This window comes from Panthera leo, chromosome D2, assembly GCF_018350215.1.
Source record: "Panthera leo isolate Ple1 chromosome D2, P.leo_Ple1_pat1.1, whole genome shotgun sequence".
NCBI lineage: Eukaryota > Metazoa > Chordata > Mammalia > Carnivora > Felidae > Panthera > Panthera leo.
In genome coordinates this window covers 9525960-9551293 of record NC_056689.1, presented here as the reverse complement: position 1 = coordinate 9551293, position 25334 = coordinate 9525960, and the positions used below count along the sequence as shown (strand labels likewise).

General features: G+C 39.4%; 1 protein-coding gene and 1 long non-coding RNA gene across 3 annotated transcripts in view; one reads left to right on the top strand and one right to left on the bottom strand.

The window, feature by feature from the left end:
* CHRM3 (cholinergic receptor muscarinic 3) overlaps window positions 1-25334 on the top strand; it is a 518468-nt gene that overhangs the window by 30444 nt on the left and 462690 nt on the right. The gene's annotated exons all lie outside the window — the stretch shown is intronic.
* On the bottom strand, window positions 1647-11626 carry LOC122201685. Of its 2 annotated transcripts, none has more exons than XR_006194296.1 (4): window positions 10238-11626; window positions 9668-9882; window positions 4975-5075; window positions 1647-2040 (listed from the first exon to the last, which is right to left on the bottom strand). It is a non-coding gene; the product is annotated as an uncharacterized LOC122201685 (long non-coding RNA). The 2 variants fall into 2 exon arrangements; XR_006194295.1 differs by having other exon boundaries at window positions 9811-9882.

Here is a 25334-nt window from a genome sequence, read left to right as displayed (position 1 = left end):
CCAGGCTCTGAGCACTCAGGACAGAGCCCGATGTGGGGCTCGAACTCATAGACCGTGAGATCACGACCTGAGGTGTAGTCGGCCGCCCAACCGACTGAGCCACCCAGGCACCCCTGTAAGTAGTAGGTTTAAAAATTACATATATTATTGTGATTTTTTTCCCCTAAGAAATAGAAAAACATTCAAGAAGAAAGCTTTGTAACTTCAGACCCAATGCCTCTTTCTTTGTGAAACCATATTGAATATCCAGAGACTGTCGACCTATTTCTCCACCATGTATCCACAGATTTCAACCACACCTATATTAGTGCACTTACACATAGTCTGACAATTGGTGGGGGATCCTGCTGGGTAGAATAGGCATTCCTCAGGGGAGCTGATAAGATCTCATGTAACCGCATAGTCTGTGTCCTTGTAACACAGGACTCAGAACATGAGAATTCATTAATGAATATTTGTTGAATTAAATAACAGGTTTGAGCTGGGCATGAAGGAAATACTCGATTTTTGTTCATGGCGGGATTTTGTTCATGGTGGTGGGGATGGGTGAAGTCTCTTCAGGAAGGGGAACAATCTTGGGGCGCCTGGGTGCCTCAGTTGGTTAAACATACGACTTTGCTCAGGTCACGATCTCGCGGTTCAAGCCCCAAGTCAGGCTCTGTGCTGACAGCTTGGGGGAGCCTGGAGCCTGCTTTGGATTCTGTGTCTCCTTCTCTCTCTACCCCTTTCCCGCTCATGCTCTGCAACTAAATAAACATTAAATAAATAAATAAAATAAACATTAAATAAACATCAAAATAAACATCAAAAAAATAAAAAAAGAGAAGAATGGGAACAATCTTTAAAGATGCGGAGATTGAAATGAGCATGCCATTTCATTCATTCATTCAACAAACATCTATTAAGCAGCTTTTTGGTGCCAAGCCCCTGAGTAAAAGCAGATACAGCTTCTCCCTGTGGAACATACAGACTAGTGGGAGAGATGGGCATTAATCAAACAGTCATGACAGTAAGTAGACATTTGTAGCTGGGATGAATTCCGCAAAGGAAAGGTACATGGAGCTCTAAGCGTCTGACCTAGTCGCAGAGGACAGAGTGTTAGGTGCCGTGTGGTGACAGGAGGAAGGGAGAGGACTCCTACGAAGAGGAGTGTTGCATACACAACATGATGGTCTGAAAGAAGGCTGTGGGCCGGTACAAGGGGGTCGGTGGCGGGGGGAAGGTGTTGGCCTGAAGAAGGCAGTGGGGACCATATCAGATAGACCTTGTGAGCCACATTAAGGAGCTTTGACTTTGTTGTAAGAACAGCCCAAACCGCTGAGAAGTCTTAATCTTGCGTGAGCAGTGAAGGAATGGCAGAAATCATCAGACTTTCACTTTGGCATTTCGAAGAGCTGACTCTGCCTGCGGCCTGGGTGATACTGTGGGGAAGGGCCAGAGTGGATTCTGGTTGAGGGCCTGGAGGGCTGTTGCACTCCCTTGGAGGCTTGGCCACGAGTGCTTCTGATAGAGACCGCACTTAGGATAGATGTACCTTGGGATAAGGAGGGATTAGTAACGTCACTACAAGTGATCTAGGAGTAACAGGAATTAAGGTTGAATAGGTAATACTGAGACAGGTGCTGCAAGCTGAAACCTTAGGTCCAATGGGTCAAACCCAAACCAAATGACCTGTCACATCTCTGCCTTTACCTTTCCTTCATTCCCTCAATCTTTTGTTAGGTGAGTCGTTTACATATTCATCCATTCACTCAGTAAATACTTATTGTGTGCCTACTGTGTGTGCCACAAACAAAACCATGTACCCTTGCTAACCTCAGTCTCCCTTTGCTCTGTCTCTCAGTTTATTGTAATTTTTCTTACCCAAGTGCAACTCAAGCCTGTTCTCCCGAGACCACTTTGTGGGTCTTCCCAGTTAGAAATAGCAGCTTTTACTCATCTTTCCACCGGGTAGAAACATCACAGCTCTCAAGCAGTAAGGCATTCTCCTCGATCAGTAGTGTGGACAGAGTGCTGCTTTTTCAGATTTGGTTCCTCCCACTGGAACAGAGACCCACAAAATACAGGCACGTGGTAAATGCTTATTCGATCAAGTTAAAATAAACTGAAGAAAACAAAGGAGGGGAGTTTTCCATGAAACGAAATTAAATTTTGTTTAATTTGAATGATGATCATTTAAATCTGGTCAAATGATGATCAGATTCTGATGATATCCCTAACCGTATGTGTTATTTTTATTATTTCCCTGGCAAGTGACTGTTAATTCACATGATTGTTCATGTAGAATCTTCAAACACTCATTCCATGCAATTGTGTTCTTTCGGAAATCTCTGATGAGTTGGGGAATCTAACCTTCCCTGTGTCAGACGCGCCTCTCAGTGTATGCTAGACCAGCTCGTTGCAGCTCAGGAGAGCCCTGTCTGCTGGCTCCTATTTACTGATGTTGCCTTGGTAGCTTGAAATTGGCAGTGATGGCCGTATTGTCAGCACGGAAACTGCAAGTGCTACAGATCAGAGCTTTGGCCTTTTCCCTCAGAAAGCTGATTGTGAATTACTTTCTAGCACACCACTGCTTTGAATCCAAAACGCACACACAAAAAAAAAAAAACAAAAAAAAATTATGATTCATGGATTGCATTAATTCTGAAACACATGTGTGCTGTGTGTGCGTGTGTGTGTGAGCACGCACGGGCACATACAGATTGAAATGGTTCGGGACTATTTCTAAGGCCTATGGGAAAAGCGAAATTTTGTTATTCTCATGTTCAGTTTGCACCTCACTCATTCACTCACTCAAGCAATGCATTTATTTACTGGAGACTCTAGCAAACGAGGGTCTTTTTCCTCAAATTGATCCCAACCTAGTTGGTGAGAGACGACAGGGATTCCTGTACAATATATTGAGGATGGAATCTGAACTGAAGTGGAAGCCATGCAGTTGCAGAGAAGTAAGAGACTTAAGAACTACGTAGGAGATACAACGAAAAATACTTGATAAAAGGCCAGAGAGAATGAGATAATTGCCAGTTTTCCAGATTATGCAGGCAGGTGGATGGTTGTCTGTCCCCAAAATGAGAATTGCAGGGAGAGCAATGGCTTGAAGGGAGATGTGGGTAGGGCAGGCAGAGGTCCTTGAAGGAGATGGATTTAATTTAGGGTGTGTTAATCTGAAGTTATTTTAGAATACCTGGAAGGTGCTTTGAACTATATACTTGGAGATTGGAAAGAGATGGGTGATAGTGATTTAAAGTCATTGCCCTGTGGCGGCAGTCCAAGCTGAATGAGAATAAGATGGGGTATTAGTCAAGATCCCAACAAGAAACAGAGGTCATGTGCAAATGGGGTAATTAAGGGGAATTCAATGATAAGATGGTTCATGGAGGTTATGGGAAGGCTTAAGGAAGCCAACTGGATTGATAAAACACACTGGGACCAGCAACAGAATAGAGCCATTGTCCACATTAGGTCTGGAGAGCCAGAGGGAAGGAGCACTTACCAGAACATGGACAAGTAGAAGCGAAAGCTGTAGATATGGCTGTAGGAGAGAAATGCCTAATAGTATTTATAGCCTTCAGTAGAGGAATTTGGCCCTTACCAGACTTGGCCCAGCAGGACAACAGGCTGGGGAATACATATTATGACCTCTCTCCCTTCCCACTCTCTGACCTCTGGTCTTCCATTGGCCAAATCCACAGTGAAACCAAAGGGCAAGGAAATGCTTTGAGGCTCTTTAGAGGTCATCTTCCTTGGGCACAGAGCAGGATAGGGAAAGGTATAATGAGATTGTGGACTTGGAATGGTGAGTGGAAGACAACAGGTGAGGTCATCTGAAGAGGCTGGGGCAAGACAGAGCCTTGAGAAGCACCAACATGAAAAGACAGGTAAGGAGGAGGAGCCTGAGTAAGGGCATCAAGGGCTAGATGGAAACCGAAGGGGACGGGTGGGGTGGTTTTGCTGGAAGGAAGGAGAACGTTGCAAGGAGGAGGAAACCATCAACACTGTCATATACAGGAGAAAAATCTAATAACAAAACTCCAGAGAGTGTCCACCAAATTAGTCACTGAGGGTCCTTGGTGACTCTTGTGACTTCACATTGTGATGTGCACAAACGAGGTTATGAAATTGGTGGCGGCCACAGGAACATATTTGTAAAATTCGGCACCGTGGTTCTTGCATCAAACATGAAGAGGATGGAGAGTCCCTTAAGAGTGGGACTGTACCTGTGCCACCTGTGCCCCTGTCTCTCCAAGCATACGCTCTGAAAGATGCGTGAGGGAAGATGGGTAATGATTAACTTTGGTGCACCAGGATGCTGTGCAAGAAAGGAAGGCAGTGGTAACTGCCAGCAGCAAGACAGGAGGGGCCTGCCGCTTTCCGAAACCCCCTGGAGTCTGACACGCGTCCTGGAGTGGCAGACACAGTGTTTTCCATTTCAGAAATGGCAGTAGACTATTTCGCACAAGTGATTAGTAGTTCTTGTCTCTGGCACAGTCTGCAGTGGTATTTCAGAATACAAAATATGACCTGGTTGTGAATTGACAGGGAGTCAGAAATCGTTACATAGAACACGTTAAAGAAGAAAGGCAAAAGTCCTTGTATTTAGTATGAAATGTCAGGAGACTGGCCCTTGGAGGTGTGAGTGAAATGCATATAGGGAACAGCACAATACAGAGCAAACGTTCCATAAATGTATGTTGAATGGAGCAAAGGAAAACTTGGAGAGATGCTACCAGATTTAGTCATAAGAATACTCGGTAAGGAAAAGTCCTCATTTTGTATTGTTCGACATCTCACCAAAGGATTAGCCAAAGTAACATTTTCACTATTTGTTTTAAGTTTATTTTTCCTGTTACAAAATATAAATCTGTTAACAGCACAACTACAACAGCAGTTTTTAACATGCCAACATAACCATCTTTATCACTTTGAGAAATTTCTTTCTAGATCGTTGTGTTACGTCCTTTTTCTACTTACTGTATACACAGTTATGGATTAACTGCTTCCTGGGTCAGCTTTATATAATGGGGATTCTCCACCTCACTTCTAGTCGTCATTTTTAGTGGCAGAAAGATAGCCTATTTGAAAGATACAAGATGGTATTCTTAGTTGTTGTCCTGTTACTGGTTTTTTTTTTTTTTTCACGTTTTTCACTCTTACAAATATATATTATAATGAGGTTTTTGAACCCAGAACTTTACCCACTGAGTTTTGGGTTGTTAGGAATTTTTTTTTTTTTTGGATTTTCTGAAATCAAATTACTAGGTCCAAGAGCAGAAACATTGTTATGGATCTTGATGCAATTTAAGGCACGTTGATATTACTATTTCTTAAGTTTGCCTTTGAATGAATACATTTTCAGTATCTTTAGTACCTAACAACTCCCTAAACTAAGTAAAACCTAGTGGTTTGTGTGTGTAGGCCTGCAGAATGCTTAACGGTGGTAGCTCTGTGTAAGAGGGAAGTTAACAAAAGGACTTGAAACCCTTCATCCCTGAACGCAAGGACAGATACTTATTAAACTGGATTAAATGATTAAATCTAGTGAGTAAATTTTAATACATGATTCTTTTTTTTAATGTTTATTTATTTTTGAGAGAGAGAATGAGAGAGAGAGAGAGAGAGAGAGAGAGAGAGAGAGAATGAGCATGGAAGAGTCAGAGAGAGGGAGACAAAGAATCTGAAGCAAGTTTCAGGCTATGAGCTGTCAGCATAGAGCCCAATGCGGGACTTGAACTCAGGAGCTGTGAGATCATGACCTGAGCCGAAGTTGGATGCTTAATCAACTGAGCCAGCCAGGTGCCCCAGGTTTTAATACGTGACTCTTAAGTCATTATCTGTGATTTATTTCAGTCCAATTACCATCTGCTACAGTGCTTCAAACTAGATCAAAAGGCTAGCTGTGACCGGCTCATACCCAGTGTAACATATGCTATAAAACTAGGATGTGATTGTTATATACCAATGCTTACTTAATGTGTTTCACTCTTGCCCTGTGATTTTACACTGCAGAACTCAAGTGGATGGCACATATTTTCTGTGCTTTGCTCTTTTACACTTCTGACAATGTGTTGATTTTTTCATATCTGGTGTTTTTATCTGGCTAGTCTGATTGCATTTTTCTTCTCTTTGCATTTAATTATTTTTCCCCTTCTGTCACTATTTTCTGTTCATCTTCATTATCATGAGTTTTTCTCCTGTAACATCTCAATGGTAATTCCTTTATGTTTTCCCGAGCTACCTACACATGGGTTCTGCCTTCTTCATACTTCTTAACCTATTAAACCTTTCATTGAAATTAAATAAAACATGTGCTCAAATGGTATAAAACCACTTGATCAAGTAAATAAACACCCAGACAGTCCTGTAAATATTTTGCACTTTATAAAAATAAGTAAAACCCATAACTTAACACATCTTTTAACTTTTCACTTTTGATTCTAAATTAAGTAAATAAATGCCTAAAATACATGTAAGTTTCACAGACTCTCACAAACTACCCCTAAATGCATCTGTTTAAGATGAGTTCAGCGTTTATAAATCAGCAGGTATGATTTTCATGTGACTGCTGGATTTTTTTCCACTCATTGGCCAAAATAATCAGAAGAAAACCATGTTTAGCTGAATTTTTGGAAAATATTACTATAGATAACTGGCTAAGCATTAAACATGGGAGACTCAATGTTTTAAAATTAAGACTTTTTTTTAGAGCAGTTGTAAGTTAACAGCAAAAGTGGGGAGAAAGATCAGAGATTTCCCATATATCCCCTTGCCCCCAAATATGCATAATCTCCCCCATGATCAACATGGACCCACCAGAGGGGGGTACATTTGTTATAGCTGATGTGACATTGACACATCATTAGCACCCAGTCCATAGTTTATATTATGGTTCACTCTTGGTGTTTACTGTGTATTGTATGTATTTGGACAAATAAAGATTACATGTATCCATCATTATAGTATCATACCCTATGTGCTCTATCCATTCACCCCTTGTCATGCCCCCAACTCCTGGAAACCACTGGTCTTTTTACTCTCTCCATGATTTTGCCTTTTCTAGAATGTCCTAGAGATGGAATCGTATAGTACTTATCCACTTCAGGTTGACTTCTTTCACTTAATAATATGCATTTAAGTTTCTCCCATGTCGTTTCGTGCTCTAATAACTCATTTATTTTTATTGTTGAATAATATTCCATGTGTGGGTGGACCACAGCTCACTGATTCATTCAGCTACTGAAGGACAACTTGGTTGCTTCCAGATTTTGACAATTATGACCAAAGCGGTTATAAACATCCACATCTTCGTGAGGAAATAAATTTTTAGCTCTTTTGGGAAAATCCCATGGAGGTGGGTAAGAGGGAAGAGTATCCTTCATTTTGTAAGAAACCACCAAGCTGTCTTTCCAAGCGGCTGCACCATATTGTGTTCGTACCAGCCGTGAACAAGAGTCCCTATTGCTCCACACCTTTGTCAGCATTTGGTGTTGTCATTGTACTGGGTTTTGCCCATTATAATCAGTATGTGATGGTAGATATCTCATTATTGTTTGAATTTACATTTCCCTGATGACATGATGTAGAGAGTAGATTCAATTAAAAAAATAATAATTTTTAGGGGCATCTGGGTGGTTCCGTTGGTTAAGTGTCAGACTCTTGATCTCAGCTCAGGTCTTGATCTCAGGGTCATGAGTTCAAGCCCTGTGTTGGGCTCTGTGCTGGGCATGGAGTCTGCTTAAAAAAAGAAAAAAAAAACAGGACACAATTTTCATACCTAAAATCATACTGTTTTTTAATTCCCCAGATATAAACATACACACAGGTAAACATGTACACACACACACACACACACACACACACACACTTCCCCAAATACATATATCAAATGGCTGATAGGAGTTTTACTGTTTGCTGTTTTGGTTTTCTGTTAACATTTTTTTTTGCTTGACACGTTGCCTGGTATATTGATTTCTCTATAAGTAGATTTTTTGTAATATAAGAGTTTTCAGAGCCTGAGAGAAAGATAACAGCTAAGAATATCTTTGTTACTTCTAATATTAAGTGAATAATAGAAAAGTATTTTCAGCATATTGAAAATCATAACATCTGTTAACTTTAGTTGACCTTAGAGCTTCTTGTTTCTTTGTTTTATTTATTTATTTATTTATTTATTTATTTATTTATTTATTTATTGTAATCCCCATTTATTTGTAATCTCTACACCCAACATGGGACTTGTTGAACCCATGTCCCCAAGATCAAGAGTCATATGTTCTACTGATTGAGCCAGCCAGCTGCCCCCGAAACTGCTTTTAAACCAATCCCTCTGAACCACACATTGTACTACTGTGCCAGACTTTCACTATGAATGATAGAATGTGACCTTCATAATCCTTCCATATTGAAAAATCTAATGAAATTAACTCATTTATTCACTGGTGCACGACATATTGATAGGTACCTACTATGCCTATAAAATGCTCTGGGATACAGAAGGAGAAAGATTAATTTACATAATAAATCTATGCAACCTAGTTAATTTTCCCTCTGAAATAAATTTATAAGGAACATAAGGATCACACAACAGTTTTTTGTTCTATCAACCCTCCACAGATTATCAAATCTGCTTCACTGATTTTCATTTTCAGGAAAAGGATTTTTAAGGGCTATAAAATAGCAATTAAAATGCCTGAGGTTATAACCGGGCATGCCAAATAATGAAATTAACAAGGTTCAGTGGCTCTGCATGACACAATAGTCTCTTTACCAACAGGGAAATAAATATTATCCCTCAAAGTTACTACATGTGGACTTAGGTTGGAGCAAAATAAACCCAGACAGAGTTCAAGGTCAGGCCCTGGCTTTTGAAGAGAAGACTGACTGTCAGTGTAAATTGCCTGAAGTTCCCTGCCTTTGCCACGCTCTGTAATTTACAGTCAAGGATAGTGTTGGTTACCACTTGAGTGATTCATTTCATTTATTTAGTGCTTAGTAAGTACTGTGAGAGATACAGAGAGGTGGAGAACACTGTTTGGCATCCTTTGAAGAAACTTTGCCAACAAGAGACCCCCCTCCCTCCATTTTAGGGATTTTTGAGATGGGACTCTAGTCCTGAACGACTTCCATTTTGATTTTACTGGGTCTAGAGACTTTCCCCCAAGAGTCAGGAAGTCGCTGCTTTGGGTCAGTCTGCTAGAGTGCTAAAAACTGTACTGTGAGCAGTTATAAAAATCCAGCAAGCCCCCGCTGTAAGGGAGAGCACGCGTTTCTCTGTAACCCTCGACACTCCTTCTCTGTAACCATCTCCCTCATCCTTGAAGAATGTGGCTATCACAGGAGTTGTGCATGGGGAATGTGCCACCCCAAGATGGCTTATAGAGGTTGACTGTCAAGGGGGGGAGGGGAGACAGATAAACGACATGTTCCAATTCAGAATCCCATCTGGAAGTGTCTGTTTGGCGATTACCTACTCAGTTTTCATAAGCAGTTTTGTTACCTCCTGGGAAATTCCTGGGAGCATCTTTTATTGGGTGGTAACGTCTCAGGGGCATTCCATTAGCTGGTCTGTGCACATATAATTTGACATGACATTCAGACTCTGTATTTTTATCGAAATATATTAATCCTCCTCCTTAGTCACCTGGGTTTCACTTTTGTTTAATCTTACCTAATGAGCTGCTGCTGTGTGGCTGCTGTTTGCTATATGAAGAGTGAGTGGGGAAGATGCTCTGTAGGTAGACTGTGGGGACAGCTGTCTTTGCACAAGTGGACTAATTGGGGATTACTTATGCTGACCCCACGGTACGTCACCTGTAAGTGCTGTGCTGGGACGTCTGCGCTGTTTCCTTTGAAAAGTTGATTTTGATGTTCATCCTGTGAAAACTGTGATGTGATAAACAACAAGATATGTTTGAAAATAGAATGTATGAAAACCAAGCATGGTATTATTTAATAATCTAGAGAGAAGATTCAGTCTTCTCTGGTACTTCAGAACTGAAGAGAAACTGTCAAATTCAGTCAAATGCATTTTCCTACCCAAAGATAGTAAGTCTGTTAATATTCGATTATCACTTTCTCAGCCAAGTTTATAGGCTCTTTTATTTTCCAATACTGGGGCTTCTTAGGATAGGATTCTTGGTCTTTCTATTAATTCAACAATTATTTATCCGTCTCTGTCCCCTCCTTCATCCCCTCTACCCACCACACTCTGGCCTAAACAAATGTAATTCATCCTCACTTAGACGTTAGCCCTTCAGTCTTCGCACATTTCCTCCTCCCCACCCTCAAAACTGGCTTTCGAAGATCACAATCTGATCAAATTGCTTCTTTGTTTGAAATTCTTCGGTGGTTTCCATGAGTTACACTTGAGCCTTGACGCCTGATAACTTTACTTCTCTTACCTCTACACAAGCCTCTCCTTAGTTGGGCAGGCAGTGCCCTGTGGTCTCATAATTCATTCCTTTATGTGCCCTATTTCTTCTACCTGGAAGGCCCTTTCCTGCCTTGTTTGTGTAGCTAATTCCTGCTTCTGTCTCCTAACTTAAGATAAACATCATCTTCACTTGGATATTTCATAGGACTACTCCATCTATATAGAAATAGAATTACTATATAGAAATAGAATGCCCTTCTGCATTCCAAGAACGTTTTGCGCAGTGCCTGCTATAATTTACCATGTAACACATGGTTTATATGATCTTCTTGTCTGTTTCCTCAGCTATAGAGTGACTTCCTTGAGAGCAGGAACTGGGTCTGATTTACTGCTCTTGTCCCAGCATATCCAGTTCAATGCAACAGATACTTACTGAACACCTACTATATGCTAGGCGCTAAGTGCTTGTAACACATCAGTGAACAAAATAGAAATCGCTGCACATACGGATTTCGATTCTAGCGTATAATATTTGCCTGGTATTGGAAGAGAAGGAAAGAGAACAGAGAAAGAAGGGAGGATGGAAGGATACACAGATTAAATTATGGGATTGGAATCGTTTTGAAAGGAAACAATAATGGGTATTTTGGTTGGGAATTTGAGAATGCTATCCATCAGTCTGTGGAAAGGGAAGCAAATTTCTTAGTGTTTGTTTGTTTGCTTTGTTTTGTTTTGTTTTCTTTCATGCTCTTTGTTGCTTTAGGACTTCATTATAGGACTCTACTGCCTGTGGAAGACAGTATTGTTCCCATTTCTTTCCTGTTAATAAATGTTAAATGTTTCATAAAACTGGGAGTAGCAAAAATTATATGAACAGTTGCCCAATTAATTTTTTAGAAATAAAAATACTAGTTAATAATGCTCAGTGCTTTTAAGGGTGCAATAAAAGTTTTTCTCACTATTATTGGTGTGATCACCACTTGGTATTATCCCAAAGAAATAGTGAGTAAGTGAATGAATGTATCTGCAACTTTCCTACCAATTAATACCTAAGGTAGGCTAGGCATTTAGAAGTTTCTTATTTATTTTTAGTAAGTGTCCATACTGTAAAAAATGTGTTCAGTGCTTTCCATGTTTGACAGATAATGTTTAAAAGTAATGAATTCCACCATGTTTATAGACTACGGAGATTTAATTTTGAGCTCAGATGGACCTTTGATTCTCCTAAAAAGCATTTTATGCCTTTATTTTTCAACATTTCCATCCTGTGATAGTTTGCACTGCAGAGGGCTTTATGCAAGGCCTGGTTCAGAAGATCACACTTCTCTGTTGAGAATTAACGAGATGTGGTATATTTTTAACGATTTTATTTTTAAGTAATCTCTTTACTCGAGAGCATGGGGCTCAAACTCACAACCCCAAGATCGAGTCACATGCTCTACCGAGTGAGCCAGCCAGGAGCCCTTAGATATGTGGTATTTTTAAAAAATAATTTCGAAAGATACCGTAAATAATAATATTTGACAAATTTTTAAAAAATGAATCTGTGTATGCACGTGTTATGTGTATGCTCATGGGCATATAAGAAAGAAAGAGAATTCTTGGCTATTTTAGCTTAGTATTCTGAAAGGCAGGGAGGTTGGTTAGGAGGAGTTTTGTTGTTGTTTTTTGTTTTTTGTTTTTTTGACATTGCCCAACAGTTTGGAAACACATTAATCTCAAATAGCTTGGCGGGTCAGGGCATTTCTAACCTGGAGAGATTGAGGACACAAGCCACATGGAAGTCGGAGGTCTCGATGTACAGTCGGTCCCCAGCATTCTGGGGCAAGGACTGCACGACGCGAGCCTGTTCTCCTCCCAGTAAACCGAGCTGTGCTTCCAGTGCTGTTCTCACTAGACCATTACGAGATGAACCGGCAGGATGCCTCTGCCTGTTGGCATTGACCGTGGGCAGCCTCTGCCCATGGCATTGACCGTGGTGTGTGCAATCCCGAGATAACACAGATTTGTTTGTTCCTTTGCATCCACTGCTGCTTTTGTTCATCCATCTCCCCAACCTGTCGGAACCAGCCAGGGGTTAGTCACTTGCCCTTATTTTGATCAAAAGTGGGAGAGCTTTATGAATGGCTCTCACATTCATTAATTGTGCTCAGATACCTTTTCTGGATGCTGTTACTTTGTAACTTTCTGCCTTGAAAGGCTTCCTACTGAGAAACCTCAGAGTGATACACAGTTACTTTTTCTAGGGCAAACATATTAATTTTAGTAGCAATGCAGGGTTTTATCTGTATGACTCGTTTGTTTCCCCCACCCCAGTACCTCTCCCAGATTAAACTTTGCCTTGAGTGTTGCTATTATTCCATCTTTATTGGGAGTTAGGCCTTTGCCTGCCCTTTTTATGTTTGACCTTATCATGAAGGATGCCCCAATGAAGTGACCTCTCATGGGATTTCCAGTTCCAGAACCACACATGAATGACTCGCTAGACACAACATATCTCACATATAAACTCTTTTGTTTTTTTAATAAGTGGCCTCACACAGTTTACAATCTAGTGGGTAAGGAAAATTTTTATCTCTCTTCCAGTTAAGTAATTGCTAATGCTTGGTCACGCCCCTTTTAGAGCATTGAAGTCACATCACAGTCTCTGCTGTGGGATTCTGCTCTGTCTGCTCCCCTTAATGGCCTTGGGGAACCCCAGGCAGGTAGAGCTTTTCTTACTGGACCTGTGCACCCCATAGCAATGGCAGAAGATGAAAATTGACAAAATAATCCCAAAGGTTCACCAAACAACTCAGGGAATCTGGAAAGGAAATCTGAAACCAGAGACCATCGAGAGTCTAGCTGGTACTAAAAGAATAAAGATTATCTGTTTAAATGAAAGCTAGAAGCAGTTTAAATAATGTCAGCAAATTTTTTTAAGTTTACTTATTTTGAGAGAGAGAGAGAGTGTGCAAGCAGGGGAGGGGCAGAGAGAGAGGGAGAGAGAGAGAATCCCAAGCAGGCTCCCCACTGTCAGTGTGCAGAGCCCAATGTGGGGCTTGAACTCATGAACTGTGAGATCATGACTTGAGCTGAAATCAAGAGTTGAACATTTAACCGACTGAGCCACCCACGTACCCCAATATTAGCAAAATTTTAAGGTCTTCCTAATGTTCTTAATGTTTTGCCTAGTGTGGGGCTGAGATCTTCCTTGGGCTAATTGAAATGGGGACTGGAAGAATCACAGGGTGAAGGTCACATGGAGAGAACTGGAAGTTCTAACTCTAATAGACCTTAAAGTTCATTAATGACTTCTTGCTCATTGCATTTCTTCTTCGGCAAATGCACGTTACATTTTATTTTTTAAAAAAATTTTTTTTTTCAACGTTTATTTATTTTTGGGACAGAGAGAGACAGAGCATGAACGGGGGAGGGGCAGAGACGTTACATTTTAAAATAGAACAAAACATATTTCACGATATGGTATCTTAAGTACATTTACACTTATTTCCACCCCAGGGTATTTTTTTTCTTTTTTTTTTAAGAGTTTAATACAAGTTTACTGAATGAATGAAATGGCAAACAATTGTTCAGAGACAAGTCACTAGGGCAGATACCAACAATTATGTTTCTTTTCCCAACTCTTGATTTGGCATCAACAAAGACCTCAGCCTGAAAGCATTGATAGGATGTAGATAAGTGGAGCCTATTTTTTTTAAAGAGGGGAGGCACAGAAATGTACAAAATGGAGCAAAGGTTTTGTATATAAATAATGTTTTAACATAGCAGAGTACCTGCAAGCAATGGGGACAATAAAAAACGAATTTCTTGTTTGTATTTAATGTCAATTTTAAATATTATGGGGACTCACTCATGCCTCACAACCCAAGGCAGACTAACTCCATTAAAGGATAGAAACTGAGACTCAGAGAGGTCAAGTGCTTAGCCAACATTACCCAACACTGATGTTAGGTCTACCAGACGTCAGGACCTTGGACTCTGTGTCAGTGCTCTGGATCTTAGGGGCACACTAGGGTGACCTCAAATTTAGGGTGCCACACAGCAGCAGCAAACTATCCTGACTTTCCCCAGCTCAGCCCAGTTAAAGACTCCGATTCTCGGCAGCAGAAAGGCTCAAATGCCCTCAGCCTTAGGCTACCAAGAATGGAGTCGGGTAGCAATGGAGAGGCCCCAGCCCCATGGGCAGAGGCAGTGTGGGATTTATCTACTACAGTCCTAAGCCCAGACAATCCTAGGTATGTGGTAGTTGCATGGCCACAGAGTATACCCGTGGTCACCCCACCCCTGATATTCATTGCCTTGGCTTCTGTTCCAGCTCCCAGAAACTTGGTCCTGACCAGTCCCATCTCCCCAAGAGATCATATGAGCTGTTCTCAGAGCACACATAGCACCGGGGATGTCATGTTTCTCTGTGGCCCCCACACCAGGTCCCCAGGGTATTTTCTTAATAGGTAAGGAAGGTATGTTTTCAGCAACTGTAGCCAAAGTCTTGAGATGTGAAACTTTTACAGAAGTTATCTATAAATGGTGCCGATTTTCGACACACACGTAAACACACAGAGACACATTCAAGTAAGGCTAATTCTGTATGTGACTTCAAACCCATATGCAACTTAAAAATGGAGTCGCACTTTATAAGCTAACTAATAAAGGACAAGATTCTGCTTCAATTTGGCCAAGCTAAACACGGCATTCTGCTGCCACATCTTGGCATGTTGACTCTGGTACAGTCTGTTTCTGTGTTTTACTTTTATACACCAAAGCTTGTTACATAATCTCCTTCTTGTATATTGTCTATATGACGTGGATTACAGTAAATCTGTCATTACAATAAATTTGGTAGAACTATTGTGTCAGTCACAATAGTGACTCAATATTTGAGATTCGAGAAGTTTTCCTAAGCCACAAAAGCTTTAAGAGACCTCTGCATTAGGAGAGATGATGTTTACTTTTGTAAGTTACAAATCTCTTCTAAAGAACCTTGAGGCTTTCTGATTAAGTATGCGATCTAAGAAAAAAATAGTTGTTATACAGTATTTTTCAGTAGTGATGTGCTTCTGAAACCTGTTTCAGAATTTTGATATTATCTAAGCAAAAGGTTGCACAAATGTGCCCCAGTCATCAAAGAATAGAAAACCAAACTGATGTAACTTAGAGACTTGGAAGCAAAGAATGTTCCATACAAAATCAAAGTGTAACCCTGGCTCTGATGAACATAGTGACCCGCCCCCTCCCCCAACAGATAGTTGTGTAAATCGAGCCTAGTTGAATACCCAGGTTCTTAAACAGCAGTACCTTCTCCTGGCAAACGTAGTGTGAAAATTGATAGGTTCACATAGGTTAATGGCAGTTACTGAAAAGGCACATTTCCCTGGTTGAATTAGCATTTCCACTGAAGGCCACTAGTTAGTACAAGTACAAGTTCGAAACATGCTCCTTGGGTTTACATTGCACTGGAAGTCCTGGGATTTCCTAGGTGGCCAGGTCAAGGTTGTGGTTGTCTTCTGTGACATGAACATGAATGGCTCTGCTGATGTTGATAATAATAGTAATAATAGCACTTCACAGCTTTTCTATTTAGTCATTCATGGGAAAGAGTAAAGAGTATTGGGGAGAGAGAACTAATATTAGCATCTTTGGTACTTGTGAGGACGGTAGCTGATGGGAGGCTACAGTCAGCTTCCGACCGCACTGGGAGCAGCCAGAGGACACTGAACACCTGTAAGGGCAGTGAAACGGAGAATTCGAAATAGGGTCCAAAGAAGGGTAAGAAAGGGCTTGTTGGACAAATTCTAATTATTGTCAGTTTTTCTTAGAATAATGGAGAAGGTAGTCAACACACTACAAAAAGTTGATCTTGGAAAGAACACAGGTTGTTAAAACTCCTGAAAATTTGGGCTTCATGAGTTTATTATGATCTGTTGTGGTCATTTCAGTGTCACTGTGCCTGGGTCTTTGTACTGAATGGTACAGACTGCTTGTGTCTAGGACACAGAGTGGGGCCATCTGCGTGGAGAACATTCTGTAGGGAGCAGAAGTCAGTCCTTGTACCTTTCACTAGGGCGTGGCATCAGCCTGTTCGATTTTAGGAAATAATGGGCAAGAAGGTGATATCAGGAAGTTTAAAAGACCTCACTTCAGGGCTAGGAACCCGGTGGGTTTAGACATTGAGTGTAAAGTGTAGAAGGTAGTTCTTTAAAAAATTACTTTAATGCTGAGCTGTCAACAAAGAGCCCGCCATAGAGCCTGAACTCACAAACTACAGATCATGACCTGAGCCGAAGTCAGATGCTTAACCGATTGAGCCACCCAGGTGCCCCTAGAAAGTAGTTCTTGAAAGTGAGTCACAAAGAAAAGAAAAAGGGCAGAAGATCAGAAAATCCAACTAGGAAGCTGAACTGCTGACCTCATACGATGTATGTATTCTGTTTACGAGCAATACTAACGTTAAGCACATGGCTAACTCTATACTCGGGGGTTCAGTTCCAGTTTGGACGGTGGAGAAATATAAGGCGTATTCATCATCAAAGCGATGTTTAGCTCCATCGCTCAGAATATTCCTATCTCCTCATCAATAGCAGTATTTCTTGACTATTATTTTTTGTCAGAGAACAGGTCTCAACGCCCTGTTGCTCTTCAGCCAATTAACAAATGTATCCTTTACAGGAGTGCTAACATGGCACACTAATTAATGGCCCCAGAATTGTACCTAATTAAATAATCCCTTAATCCTTGCCTGGAAATCTGTGATACTAGCTCAGATCTTTGTGGTTCAACTCCATAAACAGCTCAGCCTCCCCTGGGCGGTCGAATTTGCATTTACTGTTCACTTGTGAGGCAGACGTTACTCTGGATGGTGTTTTTCTTTGATAGTCTTTTGGCTGCTTAGTACTCCTAGTGTCAACAGTTAAATTCGTAAACCGGCAGATTGAGGCCAGAAACAGAAAAATAAGCAAAGTAAACTCTCCTGATAATGGTTCTTCACTGGTGGAAGGCTTCACACAGTTTTCCAGAAGTATTGATTATTATTTTAAGCATGTGTCATCAATTGCTGATGAATAGATCCAAAATGGGAACAAAAGGTGAAAGAACATTTATAACTGGAAAAGTTCACATTAGAGCTGTTGGCTCTTGGGCAAGGTAAGCAAAAGTAAGACAAAACAGGGGCGCCTGGGTGGCTGAGTTGGTGCAGCGTCCGACTTCAGCTCAGGTCATGATCTCACACTCTGTGAGTTTGAGCCCCGTGTCGGGCTGTGTGCTGACAGCTCAGAGCCCGGAGCCCGCTTCAGATTCTGTGTCTCCCCCTCTCTCTGCCCTTCCCCTGCTCATGCTCTGTCTCTCTCTGTCTCAAAAATAAATAAAAACATTAAAAAATTTTTAAAAAACGTAAGTCAAAACAGAAAAGCAAACAAAAACACAACTGTTACCTAATTGGAGCAAATTGCATGACTTTCTGTGTCTTTTTTTTTTTTTTTAAGTTTCTTTATATAGTTTGAGAGACATCGCGAGAGAGCGTGGGGGAGGGGCAGAGAGAGGGAGAGAGAGAATCCCAAGTGAGCTCTGCACTGTCCGCACACAGCCCGACGTGGGGCTTGAACTCATGAACCGGGAAATCATGACCTGAGCCAAAGTCGGACACTCAGCCGAGCCACCCTGCTGCCCCAGTGAGGGTCCTTTCAAATAAGTCCTTCCGAGAAACTAGGGGAAGGCTTTCCCAGGTGGTTAAAGCTTTTGTTTATTTTTCACAGTTGCAGCTAATAATTTTCAGTCAAACAATTCTTCTTCAGATTGTGCCATGACCAATTTGTTTCGAAAGCTGCTTGTATGTTTAAGAATTCATACACTTCTCATTAGTTGAACTCTTGCTGCCTGTTGCCATGTACAGATGAAGAATCTTAAAATCCTTGATAACAAATAAATGTTTTTAACAGAAATTAAGAAGTTAAGAAAATTACAGATAGATCATTTTTCTTAGCATAAAAATTCTATTTGAATTTTACTGTATACCTAGAAGGAGACAGCCTGTATATTAATCGCCAAAGGGCATATAAGTATGTTGTCTCCGGTCCTTCCTTTCAGCTAGCAGAGGTTGAATATCAAGTTGTCTCAGATTATATTTAGCATTAAAAACAAGTAATGCTAGTTCTCGATGAATGCATGGATAGAGACATTTGTTTTTTCTTTTTGTGTTCTTGAGGTTAACGAATTTTTCAGGTTGAGAGATTATGAACTGTCTTGGAAACAAATGTGTGGGGCACACACCGGTTGTATTTCTTTACCCGTCAGGGGTAACTTGAGCAGAAATGGGGAATGTGGCTCGGACCCTGTAAGATGGCCCTAACAGCCTACTCTCACTGTTGGCTTTTGCTCTGATTACAGAAGAAGGAAAAGAAAAAATAGAAGCAGGGAACTTTTTAAAGTTAATTTAACCTACAACAGGTTTTATTTTTTTAGTTTAGAAAGGGACCAGAAGTGGCAGAGACTTAAACTTTCTCCCACGGCCAGCAGGCATGGGAAGAGAAAATCAGAATACTTTTTTTTATACTTAGAACCTGTGTCGTTTCTTTCCCTGGTGAGTTCTGTGTGTTAGTTGCCTTTTTTCCCTGGCAATAGGTATATGTGTTGTTATTATGCACAAATCCTTGGGCTATGGTTTTGTCGAGTCTGAGGTTCTCAAAAGTGTATTTACAAATAAGGATAAAACTATCAATTTCAATTGACCCACCGATCTTTAACATTTTCATTTGATTGTACAGAGTATTACTTCTTGATGGTTTTATGTGGTTAATTTACTGTGATATAACACAGCTTATTTTATTTCATTTAATAGTGAATTACAAAAGCCTGAGGTCATTGCTGTCACTTATAAAGATATTTTAGAATGAATTTACAGTATTATTCCACCCCCATGTGTGACTTGCGGTTTTTGGTGTTCAGAGAGGATTTAAGTCATTTATGGAATAGTCCTGTATTTGAGGAATAATCTGATGATTGTATAATTTGTCACGAGTCATGTATCCTAATATGGCGTTAAAGTGAATATCTCGTACTGAAGTCTTCTGCAGTTTACTAAAGAAAGCTGATTTTGTAGTGCTACGAACATAAAATTGATATCGGTTTTTCTAAACAAATAATTATGAGAACATCAACTCTGGGGAAAAAATTGCCGATGGACTGCAGTTATGTAAGCACAAATGGAATTGGAATTGCAAAGATCATATCATCGTGTCTGAGAAGAAAACCTGCTGTTAGGATAAGATTTTTCCGGCTGTTTAAGGTGACTGTCACGTTGAAAGCTGCCTATAATAAATCCAGAGTATTTTTTTAGAAAGTACTTACTTTAGTGAAGAATCTGAAGAAATGCTTAGAAAGTGAAAAATGTGAAGAAAAATATTTTTCTTTGTTTGAGCATTAGTCATTGTAATATTTTGACTCCTCAGAGGCTAGATACATGCAAAATTGCTTGAGTGAAAGAAGCTTCAGTCATCACAGAGAATTTGGGAGAGACTAAAGGAAGGTTCAATTAAACCTTTGTGGAGGTCTTCCTGTCCTATTACTTGAGCTCTCTTGTGGGACATATGTGTTCTATATTTTATAGTTTTCAAAACCCTCCTCCACTTATTGTGTTATGTAATGCCTACCAAAAAATAGCTTGTGTGGAATTTGCTTTTAATAATTGCAATTGTGACCTTGAATACTAAGAGCCAGGCATCACACGAGGCATGTCCTATGTTTTCTCCAGTTCTTAGGAGAATCCTTCAAGCTATTTATGAGTATTCTTGCTTTACTGATGAGTAAAGTTTCCTCAGGCTGGTCATGGGTCTTCCTCAAGAGTCACACACTTTGTATGTACGAATGAAAATACGAAAGCCCGTTATTTTCTTACCCCACTTGGTTGCTCTCTATGTGTATCAAATTGTTGTCTCTTTTTTAAAAAAAAGAAGAAAATAAGATCTAAAAGAGTTAAATGACACTCGGTCAATTTCCTCTCTCTCTCTCTCTCTCTCTCCTGGGTACAATGGGTCCCACAAAGATAAACAAGGAATTTTACAATATGATAGGAGAGACAGGCATTTTATATACAACTGAAATAAAAATAATGTTTTAGATTAATTGAGGAGTATAAAAATTACTAAGGATTTATAAAAGATAAGGCACTTAATTTGTGCTGGAAAGAATACAAAAGAGAGACTTCATTAGAGGCCCTGCTGTAGGAGCCGGGATTTGAAAGGTGGGTGGAAAAGAACTTTGTCAAGGAGAGAGGTCAGGGGTGAGGAACAGACGGGAAAGGAAAAATGGAAGACTGGAAAAGGAGATTGAAACTAGATCATAGAAGACCTGGAGTGTTTTCAATTTAGTTGATTTCAGAGAATTTGAGGGAAAAAGTCAATTGGATGATGCAATTAGAATTATAACTCTGAATATATATATACATATATATACGTATACATATATACGTATATACGTATATATATATATATATATATATACGTATGTATATATGTATACGTATATATGTATACGTATATATATGTATACTTTTTTTTCTTGGAGAAAAACACAGATCAAAGAGAGCAGAGAATATTGCATATTTCCCAGTGGCCTCTAGGAGTGATGGGAGCTGAGAGAAAGGAAGGAAGGGAAGCTCGCCAAGATGGAAGGATTGGATTTGATGGATATTTGTTTGATGATTATTTACCTGTAGGGGCAGGTGGAAAGAGAAAGAACGAGAGTGGTACTGAGGTCTCTGGCATTAGTGAGAGGGAGGACAGAAGGTTTGGAAGGTTAAGGGCGATCAGTGATTCGTTTTGTGCAGCAGACCAGCAGATTTAGCAGTAAGGAGATGATGGACACTGGAGGCAGTGCCTTCACAAATGGAAATCGGATTGCAGTGTTGGAGAGCATGTGAAAGTTGGGGAAGTTGAACTGCATAGTCATGAAATAATTATTTTTCAGAAATTTGTCTAGCTTGGCAGAGGAGAAGGAGTGACAACCTGGGTAATGCTAGCTGATCTGACAATGATGTTGATGATAATGGCTAAGTGTTATGGAGTTCTTCCAGGTGCCTGGCATTGCCTTAAGTACCGTCCCATTTACTCTCCATAGCAACCTCATGAAGGAGACGGCATTATTTTCTTTCTACTGATGAAGGAAAGAAGATGCCGGAAACTCAGTGGAGTGCGATCATCCATATGACAGACATGTTTCTAAGACTAAAGCATCTGAGCTTTAAGTGTGAGAAAATGCATTCACAACAGAAGCTGTGGCACTTTGCACACACCTTTATTTTATAGTTGCTAGTGGACAGTGCGGCCATCATCCAAGACACAGGGTGGAGGTAGAAGTTTGACAAGTATTCTCTAATGGCCCTTCATTAGAAGAGCAGGCTCTTAGAGGTGGATTTCAGTTTCTTTCTAAAACTGTTATATAAGTGTGGTTAAGACTAGAAACTTTAATGCATCGTGGAGTTAGTATTTATAAACATGATTGAAACAGTGCTTAAGAAGTCAAATTACATTAGCCGGTGTTATTACCATCCTTGTCCATCCATCCATCCATTCATCCATCTATAAAACCAGGAAATATGGGGTTTTATCTACTAGACGCTGGGGAACTCAGAGATGAAAGAAAGAGCCTGCCAGAAACAGTCCAGTGGGGGGAGGAATGTAAAACAGCCAACTACAGGGTACTGATCCATTAAAAAAAAAAAATTTGAGTTAATTACCAAACATCTTAAGTGGCAAACACTCTCTAAGCCTTGAAGACAGAAAAAAATAACAAAGGCAAATAGAATTGAATGCTTTCATATTTATAACCTTTATGCAAAATAAGAAATCACATTTGGAGCTGATTAAGCTGTGAATGTAACTTGTAGCAAAATAAAAGGAAACTGTATTTAGTATATAATATCAGTTAAACTGTTAGGAAATTAGTGGACAGCTCACAGATTAGTGATCAATGTGGATAGCCAGCCATTTGCTGAAGAGTAGTCAACACATCTAAACAAGAACAAAAATACTACATCTTAAACAGCAATCAGAGAAATATAAATTAAAGTCATTATGACCTAACTTTTCCTTTGCAGACTAGACACAAAATTTTAAGACATTTTCAGTGACTGTCAATGTGCAGTAAAATGAGCTCACTCATGCATTACCAATGAGAGTATAAATGGTGCAATCCCTTGAAAAAACAGCCTGGCAATGTGTAAGTCTGAATGGACCATTCTAGTGAAATATAATAAAGTATGGTGAGAGCAGTGTGCATCCAAATTTCAGCGTATTTAAAGTAGGAGAAGACTGGAATCATCTAAATGTTCATCTAGACAGGGGGAGTGACTAGGTACCAGTGGTTCTAAGGGGCCTTTTAGAAGGATGTTAGTAATGTTGTTTAACACCATGGAAATGGCCCACATAACAATAATGAATAAGTAAAGAAAAAGCAGATCACAAAAATTATGTACGTAAAAATATGGTCATTAAAAACGGAGAGAGGATCTATTTTTGTGGTTGTGTTGGGTCTTGGGGCACAGGTATATAAGTGACTTTTTTCTGGTTTTCCACATTTTACAAATTATGTTTAATTAGAATCTAGTTTATGAGTATGTATGCATGCAATCATTTTCATCACCAGATTAACATTAATTAGTATTTTAAAATATTCACTAAATGATTTCCATTTGATTTTTTAGGATGACTTGTAAGTTAGATAAGGCTGGCAATATATTTTAGAGATTAAACAAGAAGATTTCATGACTGCCCAATATTGAAAATATTATTTTGGAAAAAGTGTTAAGAATCTTTATACAAAACAAAAAAGATGTGGAAGGAAAAGATTAAGTAAAAGTAGTTTGCTAAGTTAGTTTCTAGATATATTTCCTTACAATATTCTAAGAATTTGGGGACAGAGAGAAGGAAGGTCAGAGAGAAAGTTCTGGAGGGAAAAAATTGCATGCATTTTTTTTCTTTGAAAGCAGCTAAGTGCCAGGAAAACAAAACAAAACAAAATTTACAAATGCTTCATATTAGACCAGGAGCTTTGTGTCCAAGTAGAAGGGCCTTAAAATTGGAATCTGTTTATTGAGACGACATTATTGGAGTTGACAGTGTGAATTAGAGTGTTTTTCTTGGCATCCTGCACTCCTTTTAATATACTCTTGTTTTTTCACTGGGTTTGGTGTGCCGTCATTCAATGCTGGTTCCATCCCCACCACACCATTGGAGGTAGACCCAACCCACCACTTTGTTCTTGAAAAAAAGTGGCAGTTCCGGTCATATCTGGATTCCAGTCCGAATTTTGCTATAGTCCAGGACCATTACAAGGTCCTGGGCAAATGAAGCTCTCTAAGGCCCTGTGTCCTTGTGTTTAAACTGAAGAAGGTGCCTTGAAAAGTGATTTGAGGGGACAAAATGAAACAACATGGAGTAAGATTTAGCAAAGCATTCACCACATAATAAATGTTCAAGAAGTGTATCTTTCCTAAAGCAGCCACTGGCTACTCTGCTCTTGGTTCTGAAAGATGGATATGATGGTCCTATGTAATTCACTTGCTAGATCAAAGTCGTAGGCATTTTAGTCAAAGCATTCACTTTAATTTAAAAATTAAATTATACATAGAGTAATATGTTTAGTAAATTATTAATAGGTTGGAGCCTAGCATGTATTTCATTAAAGGATATCTCAAATTTAGTGAATCAAAGGTAATTGATTTTTAGAACTTGAACACTTTATCAAGTTTGTAACAAATATTGAGCCCAATTTTACCTCATCCAAGAAAAGGTTACCTAAGTTCTCTACAAAGGAAATAAATGTTCCTTTATAAACATTCAAAATGATATACTCACAAATTTCTTTGTCATGATTAATGTATCACTTTTGTTACAAGATAATTTTAAAAGAAGACAGAGGCATTGGTAATACTTAATAGTATAAAACACCCAAATAATGTTATTACAGGCAAATCTTCATTTTTTTTTTCAACCTGCTTACCACTCAGCTAAACCATGAAAGAGATACTAAAGGATAGACTAGTTTTAAAAAAAAAAAATCTAGACCAAAATTCTCTATGGATCAATATCAGGAATTTAGGGTCTTTCTAGTCTTAAAATACTCTGGTCTGTGAGTCTTTAATATCACAAATTATAAAGTTGAGGAATATCCAATCCTTTTCAACTACAGGATGAACGCTGACTCTTCTATTTGATTTTTTAACACAACGGCTCTGTTTATTATAACCGTTTGTTACCATAAAAGTATAAACTGAAAGGTAGCAATGATGGGTGAGTGTAATATATTACATTAAATAAACTTGTCCTGTGCGCAGTACATGGAAAGTTCTGTTTACATTACAGGAAGCTGTTTTCTGCTGCATTTACAATTCTGCTGGGCAAATAAATTAAGAGAGCTTATGACAGCTCAATTTAGTTTATCTGGTCAAGCCCCAAAGACATTATTAGTATAATTTTAGCATATTTAACTTTATATAGGTATTTTATAATGCAATCTCAACCATCTTTTTTTTTTTTTTTTAAGGAAAGGATGTTTTAGCTGATGATGTAGAAAAAGAGAGCAAAAATATAAAATTACTGCACAAAAACCTGAACAATACAATTCAACATACAGAATCCTTGCAGAGGAGGATTATAAAGGAATATAAAGGTCATTATATGAGCTTGAAGGAGATTTTAAAAACAGAAAGACGTGTAATGTATTAAAATAATATTTTTTCATTCTCCTTCCTACAGGTTGATCGAGGGTTCGATGTTTAGACCCAAGATAGAAGTGAAGGAGTTGGAGGGCGTATGGTGTGGAATTTTGCAGATAGCTCCAGGTTCTCTTTTGTAGTAATTAAAAAAAAAATTTTTTTTTAATGTTTATTTATTTTTGAGACAGAGAGAGACAGAGCATGAACAGGGGAGGGTCAGAGAGAGAAGGAGACACAGAATACAAAGCAGGCTCC